We start from the raw sequence: 19053 nt of genomic DNA, 5'->3' as shown, positions 1-19053 counted from the left end.
TTACAGGGGTCTAAATACAGCACAAACAACATTTTCCAAAAGACCAAAAAAGTGAAAAAGTATATTTTAACAAAACGCATTTGACAAACAGGTAGAACAACAAATGTTCTTAAATCCTGCTGACTGCCATTGGCGATTGCCAAATAAACGGATCACAAGGTGTAATAAATGGATCTTAACTTTAAATTTAATACCAAACAGAAAACAATAAACTTGCGGCGAAGATGGTATACCGCAAACAAAGGTGCAAAGATTTTTTGTACATCATATCCGGATTTCGACAATTAATGTCTCTTCAGTGATGTTAGGAATCGAAACGGTTATTGGAAGGCCACATAATTTACCTCAATTTTGGATAGACTCTTGAATTTTGAGGAGTCAAAATAGGATGAACGGATCATATAAACCCGAAGGCAAATATAATACAAGCCCAAACGAAAAAATATAAACAAGTCTAAATTGAAAACAACGTTCAAACCTATGATTGCGTTGGATAAAAACCGCAATTTTTATACGTGTGCATGCAAAACAAATTTCTTGTTAGAGGGGTCTAAATACAGCACAAACAACATTTTCCAAAAGACCAAAAAAGTGAAAAAGTATATTTTAACAAACCGCATTTGACTAACAGGTCGAACAACAAATGTTCTTAAATCCTGCTGACTGCCATTGGCGATTGCCAAATAAACGGATCACAAGGTGTAATAAATGGATCTTAACTTTAAATTTAATACCAAACAGAAAACATTAAACTTGCGGCGAAGATGGTATACCGCAAACAAAGGTGCAAAGATTTTTTGTACACCATATCCGGATTTCGACAATTAATGTCTCTTCAGTGATGTTAGGAATCGAAACGGTTATTGGAAGGCCACATAATTTACCTCAATTTGGGATAGACTCTTGAATTTTGAGGAGTCAAAATAGGATGAACGGATCATATAAACCCGAAGGCAAATATAGAGGTTATTGATGTGTAAACCGGGGTGATTAACTCACAAACTGAATTAGCGACCCATTTTTACACCAATAACCTCTAGAAAAAAGTGTGTTTAATCCTTTGCTATGAAGTTTAAAAAAAAATATATCCTAGAATGGAAAGTTCATATGTTCTACTGGTTTTTTCAAAGATCAAAATACAGGGCTGTGCGGCATAATTTCAACTTTTATATGCCCCGAACTTTTATGAGTTTAAACTTACACTAAAATCATATGTTACCCCTACCTTGACTTCAGATTGACCACAGATTTCAATTCGACAGTTATTCATATGTATATTTACTGGTAACATTCCCAAGTTCTGTCTCTACGAGATGAAACATAGAGATCATATCTGGGAACCAGTACGTGAAAAGTAAAATCACAAAAATACTGAACTCCGAGGAAAATTCAAAATGGAAAGTCCCTAATCAAATGGCAAAATCAAATGATAAAACGCATCAAACGAATGGACAACAACTGTCATATTCATGACTTGGTACAGGCATTTTCAAATGTAGAAATGGTGGATTGAACCTGGTTCTACAGCGCTTAACCTCTCACTTTTATGACAATCGCAGCAAATTCCATTATATTTACAACGATGCGTGAACAAAACAGACATAATAAGTAAAATTGTAAAAATTAGGGGTACAACAGTCATCACTGTGTCACAGTATCATTTAGAATAAAAACAAACAAATATTTAACAAAGAAGCACAAAAAGCATCTATCAAATTTTAACAACCACATTCATTACTTTCTTATATATGTATTTTAAATCAAACCATAAAGGATTAAAATATTTAAAGTCATGTGACTGCATTCACATTAACTCTAGTAGAGTCGCGTGTTTGACGTCAGTATGTAAACGTCACACAAGAATATATATAAAATAATTTTGTCGTTCAAAGTATTTTCAAAATCATGATTTCATATGGGGAATGGTGGTCTACAGGGTTGAAAAATCAAAAGTTTTGTTAGAACTAATTTCAGGAAAAGACCGAGATTTAAAATTATCCAGAAGTTCTTTAGAATTTTTTAGAATCCACATATGGTTAATACCACTACGCGAGTAAACTAATTTTGTCGTTCAAAGTATTTTCAAAATCATAATAGTACAATAACATAACGGCATCATAATAGAACAATAACATAATGGCGGGATCTTTAAAAGTTCAGAGCCACGTCATATGTACAAAAAAGTCACACGTACAAAAGACACCAGCAAAAACGAAATATAATACAAACAACACATTAACTGGATGTATAATAAATTAACTATCTTTGAATATAATATATTCCCCAAAAGAGGAGTGAAAGAGAAGCAGCTGTATTTACAAAGTGCAAGCTTTGAAGGCTACTGCAGTTTACACTATTAATGCATAATTGGCATGTCGTAACTAAGGAGTGATCTTTCATTTTGACTTTCTCAAATCCATAAATGTTCGGTTAATGTAAATTAAATAGCACCTGCATTAAAAACGTGTTTTAAATGAGATGGTATCTAAATTTGAAGCGTAAAATTAACGGAATTATCTTCAGCTGGGAGTTTTCCTTTGTTTGACGTCATGCTATGCGATGAAATTAACGCGCCAATATCATTCATCAAATTTAGCGGATTTTAATTTTTTTCTCAATTTTATACATTTTCCAGGTTTTTTATAATTCATTATTTCTTTTAGTCATACGTTAAAAAAGAAAATACAATTATGTATTTTTTTAAGTCTCAATTAGGACTTTCTTATCCCAGGAATAGATTACCTTAGCCGTATTTGGCCAAACTTTTTGGAATTTTGGGTCCTCATTGCTCTTCAAATTTGTACTTGTTTGGCTTTATAACTGTTTTGATTTGAGCGTCACTGATGAGTCTTATGTAGACGAAACGCGCGTCTGGCGTAATAAATTATTATCCTGGTACCTTTGATAACTATTTACACCACTGGGTCGCTGCACTGCTGGTGGACGTTTCGTCCTCGAGGGTATCACCAGCCCAGTAGTCAGCACTTCTATCAATTATATGGTCATTTTGAAAAATTTCCTGTTACAAAACATTGGATTTTTCGTAAAACTAAGGATTTTCTTATCCCAGGAATATATTACCCTAGCCGTATTTGGCACAACTTTTTAGAATTTTTGGGTCCTTATTGCTCTTCAACTTTGTACTTGTTTGGCTTTATAACTTTTTTGATTTGAGCGTCACTGATGAGTCTTACGTAGACAAAACGCACGTCTGGCGTAATAAATTATAAATCTGGTAATTTTGATAACTATTTAGCTTAGAACTTCTAGATCACATGCATATGTATCGCGGATGAATAGATCACTGTGAAGGTTATGAAAGTTTTATCCTCAACATGGTTTATCAAAGTGTAACCAAAGCAAAAACTCCCAACAGACTAATCCGATTCAAGTATTTGTAGATATGCAATATTAATCCATGAAAGAATTATTAATATAGATGAACTTGTTTTTCCCTATGTCATCTGTATTGCCTTGTCCATGTGATATATAAGAACCAAGTACTCTTTTCTTTTAAGAGACATTTGATCATCTACTGACGACAATCTAAAGTAACAGTTGTAATGATGTTTTCCTTAAATCTTAGACCATCTAGACAAGTGTAAAATTTTATAAATAGTCGTGTCCATGAACCAATCAATGAAAAAAATACTTATGCCAATGTCTACAGGAGATTTTATCTCCTGACCGTATATAGTTTCTATAACTAGTTTCCAAGTCTCGTTATATTTAAGTTACATGCGTTATCATATTTGCCTCCAATTCCGTTTATGTTTAATTGATAGTTAGTGCACAATTTGGTGTTCCATATATGTAGAATGTTTCTCTTGCACTTTACTTATTAGACTATTGAGACCCGTCTCGGTCCGTTAGTTGATAACGTTTGATTTTGACAGTTTTTGTTGACATTCTCTTTTGAATTTATCTCGGAGTTGGTTATAGGACAAACAAAGCCCAAACATATTTCCATCTCATTTTGAGAAACATAAGTTTGTGCTAGGTTTCAATCAAAATTAAAATGTAGATATAACATCAATTTAAAACTGATTCCAATTGTTAAAAGTTTTTCGTCAGTCATCATTTCCAAAATGGCTGCAAAAATACACAAACATTTGAAAAGTTCAGCTTTTTTAGAAGAATTTATGTATAGATCTACGTAGAATATCATGTACTGATCTTATGCCTGTTGTCTCCTATTCGGTTCAACAATTGAACAACTCTCAATCAATCTGGCATATCAGTCTTTAATTTTATTTATTATAAAGTAACACATGAAGTAACACGCAAAAGTAATTTAAAAAATCTTTCATATTGAAGTAGATATTAAAAGTCTTCGTCTATGATAGGTTGTTACCTCCATCTTATATTATCTGCATATTTATCTAGTAGAATCACCTCACACTATTTAATGAGGCATAATTTCATGATAAACTTGTGTAAAAATATACCCAAGAATTTGTGCGAAAACATATCTCAGAATAATTGTATATTAAGTTCTGTGTAATCTAAATTTCAGAGATAAATGTTGATGCAGTATGTAGTAATGGTGGTCCATCAGATCAATGTAAAGATGCTATGTCAACGTGTATGCTGGTTTCTGGTAACTACAAATGTACATGTTACAGTGGATATTACAACAATGGTGGAACGTGTACTTTCAGTATGTATCTTTATTTCTATTTGGTATATATATTTTCCTGTGTTTGTGCTTTAGTGGAATATGTATGTTCTTTATTAATCTCGAAAGATTAACTCTATCGACATTTTCCTTAAGTGCTACATGTTAGCATTCCATATTACTTACTGGTAATTTTTAATGAATAATAATGATCTGCAATACAAGAATATATTGAATAGAAGTAACATTACTATAGTGCGAACCAAAGGGTTGTTAAAGGTATACTAATTAACCCAGACCTCTATATTTTAACTATAGAACCCATGCTGAATGGCATTCTTTGCCTTATCAGGTTGATTACATATGCAGCTAAGTCCTTTTGGAAATGGGACATTTCATACCACACCTTGTATAGGTAGAATACCATGCTGATGGAAGGAAAAAGTTTTAGAGAATCTTTAGTATTATCAAGTCGTTAATATGAAATAATTAAGGAGATGTAATGTTGTTTTATTGCCAATGAGAAAACTATACAAAAGAGTCCAAATGAAGCGGATTTAAGCAACTATAGGGCAGCGTACATTGACCTCTGTAGCACTTATAACATAATTTGGAATGTAGCTAAAGAAGATTAAAATTTAAACTGAATAAAATCTTTGTAATGATTTACAGACTTATTTCACTGTTTGAAAGCCTGAACCAATATAGTAAGAAAAATTATAAATTGTTTGTCTTTTCCTATAACAGAATTAGAGTCAGGAGTGACATGTACCAGAGTAAATGATGCAACAGAATGTGTATCTAATGCTGTATGTAAAACTGTCAGCTCAGATCTAAAGTGTACCTGTAATACTGGTTACTATGATGATAATTTTGGTAATCCTGGTGGACAATGTAAAGAAGGTAAATGAATATTTCTAGTGAATGCATTTTATACACTTGCAATAAGAATACTCAAGTGTCTTAACAATTTTCATGCTCTTAATTGTCCAAATTTAACAGCGAAAAGTAAAGACATGCAATAAACAACAAATCATGACAAAAGTAATCAGGCTTCGATGTTACCATACATTTAAATTTCTTATTGTTTGTCACTGAAGTGAATGTGCAGATATTTTGTAAAAGTAATGACAATTTATATACAGTCCGCCAAAAGTTAAGCATCAACTTAATATAAATCGTTATGTTTTTTTAACTATTGCAAAAAAACTATGTATGTTTGGTGTTAGGAATTGCCTATAACACACACTAATAAAATTCATTACGACAAAAAAAATTAAACTCCGATAAACACGCCAAGCAACTTTTTATTAAAGGTCATCAGAATACACTGTTTCGATGCCTTTAAATCATCTTCTTGCTGTCGCGCGTACAGGTGAAATTTGACCTTCACCAAGTCACTGTGAAATATGGCAAGGCGTAAGTTATCTGTGACTGAACGTTGAAAGCAATTGCCATGTCAAATGCCGGTAGGAGCACAAGGAACATAGGTAACCATTTCAATGTTAATCACACCGTCATTGTCAGATATTTACAACGTCATGTTGACACAGGAACTGTAAATGATAGACCAAGGTCCGGAAGACCCCGTTTAATTTAACAATTAAACGAGTCTTACCTTGGTAAAAGGCGAAGTTTAATTGTAATTTTATGAGTTGTGTAAACACTGAAGGGATTAAATGAGATTGTGCTGCGCATGTGTGAACTTCAGTCTTCAAAGTAAAGTTTTATCAGTATGACATACAACGAAATATATACATATGTAAACCACAATAGCTACATATTGGTCTCCCTTAACTAGGGAGGGAGGGTGTGGCATTTAATCCCTCCAGTGTTTACACAACTCATAAAATTACAATTAAACTTCTCCGCCACCGGAGTTACCATTGTTGTTTTCATCAAGAGCCATTTTGTTGACAGTTTTTGTTAGAATTGTTGCTGCTTTTACAATAGTTTTTTCAAGAAATTGTAATTTTTTATCAGCAGTTTGTGCTCCTGGTGAAATTACATTCCATATGAACTGGTTTATTCTTACAACCGACAAACCTTCACAATTTTCAGGTCTGGCATTATTCTCATCTTTAGTTAAATCAGAGTACTGCTCCTCATTCATACCATTCCTGAACAACTCATTGACGTTATTTGCCAAGACCTCATCGATTTTGTCATCACAAAATTCTTGAACCCTACATCTCTTAGACATAGAAGAGAACCTACTACATCTTTTTTCTGCCTCTTTGCAGGTGTTTCACTTTCAATGTTTACATTTTCCCCATCATCATGGGGGTTTTCTTCACCTTCATCATAATTATCATCATAATTATAATTCCCCTCATCATATTCCTCATTCTCTTTTACACGGTCTTTTAAAGACCTGATATCGTCAGACTGTTTTTTCTGACCATCTTGAATGGATTTCAACATTGTCATGATTGCATCATGATTTTCTACATTTGAGCCAGAGGTAGAGGGGCCAGGGTTTTGAGTTTCAATAACCTGCTTCGCTGGTTTTTTACCTTTCACACTTGAAGTGTTGGCTCCGCCACTCGCGGTAGCCTTTGACTTTCCAGAGTCATATTTCCTTTTTCTAGCCGCGCTGGAAACGGAAGGAACCTTTTCTGAAAGAAGTTCATCTTCATCAGTTATGTCTTCATGCGAAGACTTTCTTTTACTTGCGGCGGACTCCTTTTCAATCATTTTCTCTGCCATGTTTTCTTTAAAAACCGGTTTACGGCAATTTGCCGAAAACAGGTAAAAGTCGTAAATTTTTACCGAATTACATCCGGTAAATACTGACTTTTATTTATTTAAATATCAAATTTTATTAATAATAAAATGTAAATCAACTTCGTTGATTCAATTTAAACTGAAGTTAGGACAATTCAAACCACGTCCGAACTGCCCAAGAGCTATCAGCACACTGAAGTTCACACATGCGCAGCACAATCTCATTTGGTCCCGGAAGTGTTACAACGAAATAAAATTACCGATTGAGATGACAGACTGCTTATTGGTCGTGCTAAAGCCAACATATATACTCCTGCCCCACAGCTCAGACACCATTGACCACAAGGTGGTCGTGTTAGTGTTCGAACATTCTTCTGACGACTTCATAGAGGCTACCTAAGAGCACGTCGTGTTGTCAAGGGACCTGCTCTAACAGCCAGGCAACGTATAATCAGGTTTAAAGGGCTAATGACCATCGACGCTGGAATTTGAGAAGCTAGCAAAATGTTCATTGGTAAAATGAGAGTCGGTTTCTGTAACGACCAATAGACGGCAGAATACGAGTTTGGTGGGAAAATAAAACTTCTTCTAACCAAAACAACATTTGCCAAACGACTGCATACGTTGCTGGTGGTGTTACAGTATGGGGTTTCTTCTCATACTGTTGTAGGTGGGTATGCATAATCTGCAAGGTAGCATGAACGGACAGACATACAGGGATTTGGTGCTTAGAAACATTGTAGTCCCTCATTTTGATAATCCTCCACTTGCGGCAAGACCCTTGTACATGTACGACAATGCTAGACCACACAGGGCAAGGATTGTAACCGAGTACAAAGAGCAAGAAGCCATTGACACTATCTTTTGGCCGTCCATGTCTCCAGACATGAACCCTATCGAACATGTCTGGGATGCCATTGGTAGAAATCTCAATCGCATTGATCCACTTTGCAAAATCTTAGCAATTTAAGAGGGGCAATTGTTGCTGAATGGAATTAATTTGCTCAACTAAAGTTCAGAAGGCTTGTACAGAGTGTGAGACGCCGTGTTATGGAACTGTACCGGAAGAGAGATGATTACACATTATTGAATCAAATGTTGACATTAAATTTGCCGAACATACCAAAGATTATTTGTAGAGACTTTTAATGATATTGGGTGATAAATTGTTGTAAAAAATCACAGTGAAACTTAAATTACGTTTCTGATTTGTGTGATGTTTACTATTTTTATGAACTCAAAATTCAAATGCATAGAACCTGCATAAGTGATTTAAATTAAGTTTATGGTTTGTTTATGGTATTTGTTAGCAATATTGCTTCATAAGTATTTTATATTTTTCGAGGATAAACTGATTTTTTAAATGAAAAAAAAATTCGATGCAATAAAAATAGGTGGTGCTTAACTTTTGGCGGACTGTAAATATACAAGCAACTGTATGCCTAGAATTGAAACACAACTATTGTAAATAGAAGGACATCAATTTACTTATCAAGGTTGCTTTTTCTGTAGTAAGACATTATGGTACTCAGTTAAGTAAGAGCAACCGAAATAAGTAAAATCAAACATATAATCGATGTAGTATGATGGAAAAGTCTACTGTTTTTTGATTATTTTGTATTGTAAAGAAAATATTAAGCAGTTAATTTTCCCCACAAATTGTACAGATTGAAATCTTGATTTAACTCTTTTACATTGTTCTTACCTGACTTGGTATCAGGGTGTCCAACCACAGTGTAGACAACCAGTCGAAAAAACATAAATTTCGAAGTCAAAATTCTTAATATGAAAATAGTCTATTGCAATTGATTTTTAAACTTCATATGGTTGATGGTAAATTGTAATTTTCAAATTAAGGCATAATTCATTAACTCAATACAGTGTGTTTATCTCATGTAATATCATGTTATTTTGTTGTTGTTACAAATAAATTTTGAATTAAGTTAGATCACCATCTGTTTTTGATAGGGTTTGTATTGCTCAGTCTTGAGTTATCTCTGTAAAGTTTTATATACTGTTATAGATTTGTTTTTCTAAACATTTTCCCTTATTACTACCTTGTCAATGCCATTTTGTATTCCACTCATGAGATTGAATATCTCTTCGGTATGATTCACCTCTCTTGTAGGTACGGCAGCAATGTAAATTTGCTTTTAAATACAAGGTTTCAGAATTACCACATTATAGAATAAGTCTGATTGTCCACCAAAAATAACAGTTAATTTATTTTGAAAATGGATAGAAAATTTGAGAATAAAGTCATGAAAGTGAAAGATCAATATTATTTTTAGGTTTTGAATGTCCAAAATATAAACATATTTGTAAAAAACACACTTTTAAAGAAGCTGTTGTTTTCAAATCACCAAGTACACTAATATGGAATTTATTATATAATGTTTGACTCATTCTTCTGCTCATTATTACTACTAGTTGGAATGTTGTGTTACCCCTTCTGTTTATGTTGATCTGTCATTCAACTAAAGTAGCATATGATATGATTTGTAAACACATATTCTACAGTTTGCAAGTTTGATAACTTGTGCTGATAGCTTTAGGTTTTTGCAATGAAACATGATAAATACATTGCTGTTATATTGAAAAAAGAGGTTTGTCAGCATTTAAGCTAAGTTCACTAGACAATAAGGTAAGTTAATTTGATATATACCTGAACCAAGAACTTGATATTAGAGATTAACAACAATTGAATCAAATTATTTTGAAAAGACTCAGCGAAATGCTGAAATAATTTCAGCAAATTTTGAAAATTAACTTGACTGATTTCAGAGATAGCATTGGGAGGAATATGTACAGTGTCAGGATCTGCAGATGAATGTGTACCTTACTCAACCTGTATGAGTGTAGAATCAGACCTTAAATGTCAATGTTCTATTGGATACTATGATAATGATGTAAACCCTGCTGCTGGAACTTGTATACCAGGTTTGTGCTCAATAATTTGGTATAATGACAGTACTTATCTTATAAACAGATTATAATTCTACTAAACTGAATATTTACGTATTCAAAAATGTCACTATGAACTTGATTTATGAATATTGCAAAGGATTTTTTTCCATTCTGTCCATGAATCTCAAAATATTCTATCTATATACCAAAACAATGTCAAGCTATTAAAATGAAACCTATGAGATTGCAGTTAACAGGAATGTACGGAGAAAATATTTACCCAATAAAAATATGTTTATTCTTGGTAGCTGATTATTTGAAAAGTTACTTGTTCGGTTTTCCTATTTGCAGAACTGCAGTCTGGTGTAACATGTACCAGGGACAATGATGCAACAGAATGTGTACCTAGTTCTATATGTAAGGATAGAGGATCAGGACTGAAGTGTTACTGTAATACTGGATTCTATGATAATAATTTTGCTGCCAGTGGAGGGCAATGTGTGGCAAGTTTGTATATATTTTTTCATAGTTTCCTGTTGTGTTAATGGCCTATTTCGGTCTTTGTGTCCGTCCGTTCTTTCGTTCGTCCATTCGTCCGTCTGTCCTGCTTCATGTTTAAGATTTTGGTTTAAATGTTCAGTCAATGTAGTTATTGATGAAGTTGAACTCCACCCACATTGAAACTTATTCACATGTTCCCAATAATATGAGCTTTCTAATTTTAATGCCAAATTAGAGTTTTGATACACAGTCCACTGAACATAGAAAATAATAGTGCAAGTGGGGCATCCGTACAATGGACACACTCTTTGTTCAGATTTAAACTGAGAGATTTAGGCTTTTGCAGCTACATTTACTATACAGTTTACATCAATATTTTTTGTTAAAGCATCATGGAATTTTATAAAACTTGAACAGAAGCTTCTCAAAGATCAAGAAATATCAGCTAATGAAAAAAAAATGTTTTTAATTTATCCATATTTTACTGATAACTGGACTGAGTTTTTGCTAGTCAGCATTACACTTTTCCGCTGAAAGCAAATTGAAGGAGAGACACAGGGTTACACAGAATTTAAATGTGAGGTATTGAATGAAAAAGAAATTAAAAAAATGATGAACTTGGTCACAATACTAATCAACCTTAGGTAGTTTCAAATTATGTCTTTCGATCTATGTTGCTACTGAAAATAAATGTATAACATAGGAGACAATCGAGAAAAGTATTAGATACAAACAATCATTAGAAGGGCAAACCACCATGACTTTTACAAAAGTTGATAATTTGATTTGTTTAGTTGTTACATGTCTTTGCAATATACCTTTCAATGTTTATCAATGCTTCTTGAAGTTATTAAGCTGATAATTTATATGTACATTTTTTAATTACATAATATGGAGTTTTAGACAGATAATGCAATATTTTTTTGTCTCCTTTCCAGGGATGGGCACGATTACTGACAATTGAAATCGATTATTACATGAAGGATTTTTGTGCAATCGATTAATAATCGATTACTCAAATGTTTGTATGTAATCGATTACAATCTTGCACTATTATTTTCTATGTTCAGTGGACTGTGTGTCAAAACTCTAATTTGGCATTAAAATTAGAAAGCTCATATTATAGGGAACATGTGAATAAGTTTCAATGTGGGTGGAGTTCAACTTCATCAATAACTACCTTGACTGAACATTTTAACCAAAATCTTAAACATGAAGCAGGACAGACGGACGAATGGACGAACGAAAGAACGGACGGACACAATCGATTACTTTATCAAAAGTAATTACATTACTTTTCGATTACTGTCAATTACATGCTTAAAAATTTCCAAATAAATAAAGTTAGTTTAGCACAATTATGTTACTCAATGTTTGTCATGTTTGTATAGTGGAAATTTAGAACTTTACAAAAAGCAGCATTTATAGCATTGTGTCCATATCATAAGTTGACAGTTGTTTTCTAGATGGAATCTCTTCTGAGGATCAGATTCTAAACAAATCTTGAAATTTTGACTTTCAACATGAATGAAAGATGACATCGCATTGCATCAATCACTTATTTATATTTAATGTTTTTTCAACAATTTTGCTTTTGTTAGCTTGTTTTGTTATTTATGATTAAAAACAGTTTTTTTTAGCATAGTTATTTACGATGTAGAAAGATTGGCTTGAAAAAAATATAAAAAAGTAGAATAATGAATTAGCCTATTCTAAAGATCAAAATTTATAACTATAATGACAGGCAAGAATTTATTCTTTTGTTTGGATAACCACCCTAATTACAAGTTATAAAACTACCAATAGACTACAATTTATAACCTGGGGCAAAATAATTTAAATCTCCCCTCTTAATAAAACATACAGTAAATGTAATAAAAACAAAGTCTGTATCTAATTAATTAGAAGACTTTGATCATCTGATTAGTAAAGACAAGAAGTTTGTTAAGAATTTTTATTCTCTAATCAAATTATAAACAATATATAAGATTTCAAGTTATTTTATTCTCTAATCAAATTATAAACAATCTATATTTAAGTGTCAAAGGGATACATATATCTATTCCTAAGAATTTCATAGCCATTGGTTCATTGTTAAAAGGATTCTGTGTACTTTCTTAATTTTTATATAATGTATATCATAACATTATAAGAAATCAACTGTTTATCTATTCTAAGCTTGAATTCCAACTCTTAATGAAGTACAGAACTCTTGTTGAAAATTATGCTTTAAGGAATTTTATTACAAATAAGTTTACTTATTTAATGTAGTACAGAACTTAACTTAAGACACATTTCTTATTTTAAATATTTTCTTATTTCAAATTTATTTTCTTATTTCAATATAAAAGGTCTCAAGTTGAATTATTGAAAAGCAAGTTAATTTTGATAGGGGATCTAGTTGATCATAATGCAGCTTAAGACAATAGATGGAAATATGGCAGTTGATAAACTCTTTAGTCATATCAATACATTCTATTTTATCAGTACTATGAAGTAATGAATACATACATATTTTCATTTAACATAGGTTATATTTGATCAAACTATTTTACTAAAGTAATCGAAATGTAATCGAAAAGTAATCGATGATTACATCATTATTTTTGCTGTAATCGATTAAATTATGATTACATGTAATCGAAAATTTCTTCGTTTACAGATTACAGTCTATTACTGGAAAAAATGTAATTAATTACAATCGATTACGATTACAGATTACGATTACCCCATCCCTGCTCCTTTCTGTTTTTAGCTATGAGCATACACAAAATTGAGATTTATATTCCCGTTAAATAAAGGTTTCATAATTATTATATAACTAGAAACTCAATGTTGTATGTGAAGATTGGATCTGTGCTTGAAAGTTTGGATTCTATTATAATCAATTTTGTAGAAATAGAGGTTAAAGCATGTACGCAATCCAACAAACTAACATCTGATATGTACATAATGCTGTATGTCAGAATAATACATGAAAATATCATCAAATACTGTATTCTTCTACTGTTATTCTTGAAATGATTAAACTATGTTTGTAGAGAAAGAGTCAGGAGTTACATGTACCCTACCAAACCAACCAACAGAATGTGTACCTAATGCTGTATGTCAAGGTGGGGTCTGTACCTGTAGTTCTGGGTACTATGACGACAATTTTGATACAGGAGGTGGACAGTGTATTCCAGGTTTGTTATTAAGTTTTTGAATAAATGATTAATAAAAAGAAATGAATACTTCATACATGTCAGATTTCATTAGTCCATACTTTTTAGGATTTACCTTTATCAAGAACACTCAATCCCTTAAATTTTAAAACGCAGGATGTTAAATTCTTCAACACATAAGGAGATATATAAACAAAATAGGCCTTAAACTATAGCAAAATATGACTTAGGTCAACTTTGACGGAGTATTTTGGAAACTTAGCTTTATGATAGTTTATAAATTCGTCAAGAGAGAATATATGCAAAGCTATATTATAATTCGTGATAGAACTGAAGCACAGAGATGATGATATCTGTTTACAAACAATATAGTTGTAAGAATACTGTGATAAAATTTGTTAATATTGTTTGTCGAAATTTTCTGAAATTGATCATATGAAGCACTTCATTTTTTTTTATCATATTGCTAGATATATCTTATTATGAATAGGAGTTTTCACATGTAAATTTGCAATAGAGTAATTGTCTTACCTTCTCGAGATAGACATATCCTTTTTGTAGTCTATTGTTTAGTTTTGAAGTTTATTCCTCCAAACACAACTGTCTTTTAATAACTCAAGTTTTTTTTAACTTAATTTTGTACAAAATGTATGATTTGTACCACATTGTTGGTTTGTGGACCTACCAGCATGCATGGCTCAAGTTCAGACAGTCTTCAGTTAAAACTCACTGGTAAAAAAAGGGTTAAAAATCGGTATTTGATTCTTTCCACTAAGCACATTGCATCATGGTAAGTTAAGTAAATATAAAGATAGGCTGACTTTGAATGATGTAAATTAGCATGTTAAAGTCTAACTCAGTGTGTTGGATGAGTAAAAAGCTGGGTTCTCAATACCATTTTTTTGTCAGAAATATGTGTTTTTATTGAAAACTGATTATTGAAATTGATACATAATTATCACTATTATAGATACTTTATTTTACAACTGATTTTTGAAATTATTTAAAAATATTTTTGCAGAGAAAGAGTCAGGTGTAACATGTACCAGGGATAATGATGCTACAGAATGTGTACCTAATGCTGTTTGTAAGAGTGGAGTTTGTACCTGTAATACTGGATTCTATGATCATAATTTTTCTACCCCTGGTGGGCAATGTGTGTCAGGTAGAGTTCCTTTTTGTTTATTGATTTAATTTCAACTAAATTTCAAAACATTTTGTACTTAAATGTAAAAAAATAAACTAGATGTTGTAAAATAATAAACTAAATGTTGTAAAATAATAAACTAAATGTTGTAAAATGATAAACTAAATGTTGTAAAATAATAAACTAAATGTTTCTTATAGATTTATAATTGTATTAAGGGGATCCATAAAGAACATGGCAGCTGTATATAACACAGAACATAAGGATCAAAAACAAATTTTAGCTTAAAACTCAAGGCTAAACTGAGAACAATTCTGACATTGTCAAAAAAATATAGGGAATTCATGGTCTTTTTTTCTGATATCAAAAACTGCTTATGTAGTTTTGCCCTTCAAAATCTAGATTTAATCCTTATTGCCCATACTTGTATTCACATTTTTTTCATTTTAAATATTTATATTAACGTCTCGACAGTGTTCAAATTGAATTTAAAATAATATAAATTAATGTTAGAAATAAGACAAAAAAAATATAATATTTTACAATATAATTTATTAACGCTGTTCTTAAGATGACTAGTTGTCAAATAACTCTTTATTGGAGAAAATGCTTTTAAATGATATATTTTAACCTTTAAATTTTCTTTATTGAAGCTTTAGAATAAATAGTTAAAAATCCAGTAATAAAATTCTACAAAAAAGACAACATGATCAAAGTTGTCAATGTGTCTGTAATAGAGGTGTTATAATCATTGAAAGATGAATTGAACCCTAAATCATTTTGTTATCTACATTTATTTACAAAAACAATATGAAACAGAGAGAATTCAAGATGGAAAGATTTTAAGCACAATAAAATCTACAAATTAGTCCCCAAGGCTGAAATTGCAAACCGACCCCTTATAGGAGTAATTGCCACTGAATAAATATTTTCACCCATTTTATTATTTTTGGAGAAAAATATACTATATAAAAAGCAATAGTAAATAGAATATATGATCATCATAAAAAGGATCTACAAATAAGTCAAATGAGCAAATTTTTAAATGGCCTCTTTTAGGAATTATTGTCCTAAAAGACAGTTTCACCTATTTTTACATTTTTGCAGATCCTAAAATAGATATCAACGGTAAAAAACAGTAATGCTCAGCAAAGGTTGACAATTCCTTATAACATTTTCTTGTATTATTGTTACTTTTGTATTGCAGAATTGCAGTCAGGAGTGACATGTACTCTGAGTAACCAACCAACAGAGTGTATACTTAATGCTGTATGTAAAAGTGTTGGTGATATAGGATTACAGTGTACTTGTAACAGTGGATATTATGATAGTAACTTTGGCAATACAGGTGGAAATTGTAAATTTGGTAAATATTCAATTTGGTATTTTTAAACATTTTGCACAAAAATGTCAGCATTCACCTCTAAAGCTAACAAAACATTTAAACAGACTTATTAAGAAGGGATATAGTTACGATACTGTTATCAGGTCATTAAAGATTGCGTATTTTGGCTTCAATATTGATTCACTCATAGGGTCTTTGCATCGGAATTAAACACATTTATTCTAAAACCAGTTGTTGGCATGACACGGGTTATATTCTTCTCATATATTTTATGATGGTATACTACTAAATTCCTAACAGGAGGGATTGTGCCTGATATTCATATGATGAAGACATAATCTTTCAATCAGTTTAATTGAGGTCTGGAACTGGCATTTCAGTAACTGATAGTAGTCTGTTGTTATTAATATATTATTGTCATTTTGTTTATTTTCTTTTGTTTCCTATTCTGACATCGGACTCGGACTTCTCTTAAACTGAGTTTTTCTGTGCGTACTGTTGTGCGTTTGTTTTTTCTACATTGGCTAGAGGTATAGGAGGAGGGTTGAGATATCAAAAAACATGTTTAACCCCGCCGCATTGTTGCGCCTGTCCCAAGTCAGGAGCCTCTGGCCTTTGTTAGTCTTGTATGATTTTTAATTTTAGTTTCTTGTGTATAATTCGGAGTTGAGTATGACGTCCATTATCACTAAACTAGTATACATATTTGTTTAGGAGCCAGCTGATGGACGCCTCAGGGTGCGGGAGTCTCTCGCTGCATTGAAGACCCATTGGTGGCCTTCGGCTGATTCTGTTCTATGGTCGGTTTGTTATCTCTTTGACACATTCCCAATTTCCATTCTCAATTTTATGTCACAAATTTTGATACAACATTTTCGAAATATGAAATTTTATGTTTTTATGTTTTGTCTGTTAAAATTAAAATTAAAATTGAAATATTTTTTGTAAGAGAGACGACAGATACCAGAGTGGCGTTCAAACTCATGAGTAGATAATAAACTGACAACGTAATGGCTAAAATGGTAAAAGTCCAACAGAAAAACAATAGTATACAAAATAAAACATAGAAAATTAAAGACTGAACAACACGAACCAAACCAAACACTTGGGTTGATCTCAGATGCTCTTGATGGGTAAGCAGAACCTGCTTCACATGTGGCATCCTTTGTGTTGCATATGTTATTACAAACTCGGTAATAAGTATTCTTCGCTGGGTCACATTCGGGAAAGGGGACGAGATTGTAGTCACGACTCACGACATTAGAAACATATCCAATGTCATCTTTGAAACAGATATTCCATACTGGTCAACCAACTCATGATGGCGTCCGTAAAACTTACGAAGATATGATTTCAACTTCACTATTTTGAACTCTTGGTTTGATAACTGCTTCCTAGTGATAAGCAAGCCTCTATCAAGGAAATAATGATAGGAAAAACAAGCCATGGAATAGTGTAGCAACTTGGAGATATATACTCCTTATGCAGGTGCTGCTCGAATGTCGCTGCAGAGAAATGGATGATTCACAATTGGAAAGCTGAAATCATCTCTTTTGTCGTAAAGCTTTGTTTTCAACCGACCCTTATTGTCAATTTGTATGTGTAAGTCAAGATATGAGACGGAATTTACTGTATCTGTTGTATCCCTTATTTCAAGGTCAATGAGATAGATGCTTTCAAAATAGTCGCCAAATAGATACTGCTAATCCATATGTGTATAACTTTAGTAAAAGAACAAGGACCTTTAATAAGGGCAATCAATAACCAAACGTTTTCTTAAACTGTATGTAACGATGAAGAGTTAGAATCGTAGTGAATATTTTAAATATATCATTTTGCACTGAAGAGCTACAATCAGGAGTGACATGTACCCAGAATAATCAACCAACAGAATGTGTACCTAACGCAGTGTGTGAGGATAAAGGATCAGGACTAAAGTGTTACTGTACCAGTGATTATTATGATAACAGTCCTGGTGGAACATGTAGCCCACGTAAGTCATAATGTCATTAGTTCAATACATGAGTAAACTCTTCAACCATTATGTTTGCTCAATGAATAAGATATATGTTCATTTTTATTTGCATTAAAATGTTTGCTTGAAATTATAGTTACATTAAAATATAGTTTATATGATTTGATTGCATGCTTCAATTGAATGACTTATGGATCTTGATGACTGTTTTGCATCCACGCTAATTTCAGGTAATGCACATGTACAATGTTCAATCTTACAGAAAGATTAACTGCAACGTTAGGCACTTTTTACGAATCAGGTAATGATCTTTGCAAGATCAAGATTAAGTAGCCGTGAAGGCAGTTTCGCCAACTTTATTTTGTTTCATGCCATTAATTTAGTTTAATTTCAAAGGGCGCGATTGTACATGATTTTAAAGAAAAAAACATTTTTGTAGGTAACAAAGTTATATCCATATTGAATTATTATTTTGTTTAAATAAGGGTGATGGCTTTGTCTTTTGGATTGATGGTCACTTTGTCTAAAGGCATTTTGTAACAACTATAAACTATGTGGTTAACATTGGCGTTAGATATCTGAGAAAAAAATGAATTAGTAGTCACAGGTAATAAGTCCGGAAAACATTTTGTTTAACCAAACTTATACAATGGGCTTTGCTCATTGTTG

Source organism: Mytilus californianus, unplaced genomic scaffold, assembly GCF_021869535.1.
Source record: "Mytilus californianus isolate M0D057914Y unplaced genomic scaffold, xbMytCali1.0.p SCAF_60, whole genome shotgun sequence".
Taxonomy (NCBI): domain Eukaryota; kingdom Metazoa; phylum Mollusca; class Bivalvia; order Mytilida; family Mytilidae; genus Mytilus; species Mytilus californianus.
This window is presented reverse-complemented; position numbering follows the sequence as displayed.